This window comes from Poecilia latipinna, unplaced genomic scaffold (genome assembly GCF_001443285.1).
Source record: "Poecilia latipinna isolate Pla-1442-1.1 unplaced genomic scaffold, P_latipinna-1.0 Scaffold6051, whole genome shotgun sequence".
Lineage (NCBI taxonomy): Eukaryota > Metazoa > Chordata > Actinopteri > Cyprinodontiformes > Poeciliidae > Poecilia > Poecilia latipinna.
In genome coordinates this window covers 16,692-18,486 of record NW_015118667.1, presented here as the reverse complement: position 1 = coordinate 18,486, position 1,795 = coordinate 16,692, and the positions used below count along the sequence as shown (strand labels likewise).

The 1,795-nt window shown below is 39.4% G+C and overlaps 1 protein-coding gene across 1 annotated transcript in view; it reads right to left on the bottom strand.

The window, feature by feature from the left end:
- LOC106943814 (claudin-4-like) overlaps positions 1 to 1,621 on the bottom strand; it is a 7,572-nt gene extending 5,951 nt beyond the window's left edge. Inside the window, exon 1 of the mRNA XM_015027109.1 lies at positions 1,543 to 1,621. The gene's annotated coding sequence lies outside the window, so the exon portion shown is untranslated. The remainder of the gene's footprint in view (positions 1 to 1,542) is intronic.
- Positions 1,622 to 1,795: the final 174 nt, after the last annotated feature.

The window sequence follows — 1,795 nt, the reverse complement described above, 5'->3', positions numbered from 1 at the left end:
GATGAGTCTTTCACTGTCCAGTAAAAATCCGGTTCAATCTCTATTGCTGAGTGTTGCTGCAAACATCAGAGCAGAGTTGACCACAGCTGCAGCGCTCACGCCACGCTCACCACATTGAGGAACAGAGCTTATAACGGAAAACCTCACTGCCTGGGGTAAAACCAAACCGCACATCAACAGTAGACGTGCGACATAGCTAAAGATGTATGAGGGCCGCACTGGGATAACCCGGGGAATTCAAACCTGTCCGATGTGTGCTTCAAATAACTCCAGGCCGCTTCCTTTGTTGTTGCAATCATCTATTTATTCCACTTTGATTGTCTTATTCAGATCTTACAGATTTACACTGACTGACCAGGCCAAACCATCCAATAGTGCCAACAATAAACGGCATTAAAACGGTCAACAGAAATTATGACCACCCTGACTCACCCGCTTCCTCAAACATAATAAGCCTGCACGCCAGTATGGCTCCCATTCATACCTTTAGTGACAGCCACGCCCACCTCGACACACCCACCACCCATGTGTCAAAGGTGTGTGCTCCCGTCACCTCAATAATCATTCATTTCATTCATATGGCTCTTACAAACAGGTTAGAGCAACATGGCAGAGAAAAGAGACTTTAGATCAGAGATGTGATGACAGCTGCTTGATTTCTTTGTGCCATGAGGCTCAAAATGTCTGTTTGCATTCCTGCATCTGGTAACAAAGTAAAGAACCTCTGAGTTATTTTTGACCAGGACTTATTTAAATCTAATATTAAACTGGATTCTTTGATTTCCTTCTTTCTGGGTTATTGCTAAAATTAAAGATATCCTGTCCAGCAGAGACGTAGAAAACAGTCCATGCATTTGTTACTTCAAGGCTGGAACTTGTTTAGTGACAGAAAGTCCATAAAATACAGTTAAAATCCTTCATCTGATCCAGAACGCTGCAGCAGGAGTTCTGGTGAAAACTAAAACCATCATATTTGTTGCAGTTTTCCTCCATGGTTCGGTCCAACGCTTCAGAAAAACATCTAACCAAAAACAGAGCAGCTCGTTTTGCTCTATTTGTTCCAAATACATAATTATTATCAGAATGCACAAAGCTTTAGGTTGGTCCCTGGATAAAAATAAGGCAGAAATTATCCTCTTTTTTTCTTCTTCTTTTAGAAATGTTGTAGTATCTAACATGCTGTAATATAAGGTTTTCTTTTAAAAATTACTTTAGAAAATTACATTTTTCTTCATTTTTGTTTTGTAAATTGCCTTGAGATAATGTATTATGAATTGGTGCAAAAGAACTAAACTGAATGGAAAGTAATTAGTTTTGTCTCCTGATGTGTCTGTAATTGCTGCCTGCCGAAAAACAATGACACAACATCTGTTTAATAAAAATGTATAAATGACAAAAGAAAAGCTAAATTTTGGTCTCAAAAGGTTCATTTTGTGCACATAGTGATCGATTTCTTATACACTAGACTCCAACAATTCTTCCTTTTTTGCTAAATCAGTTTTTCTTAAGTTTAAAAAGAGAAAGTTAAAATAAATGTCTTACCTTTCTGACGTTCTGCAGGTTCTTCTGTTTGTTGTGACTTTAAGCCAAGTGGAAACTGAAATGGTTCTGTAGACGTGGTTGTTGCTTCACCACAGAAGTTCTGCTTGATATTTGCACATCTGTGGTTTTATGCTTCCAGGAAAGGGAAAATTTGTGGTCATCTAAACCACAGACATGAACACGTAGACGCCTCATGGAGCGGGTCGGCCCGTTGCTGCGATACGTCACAGCGTCCACCATATTGAATGTGGAA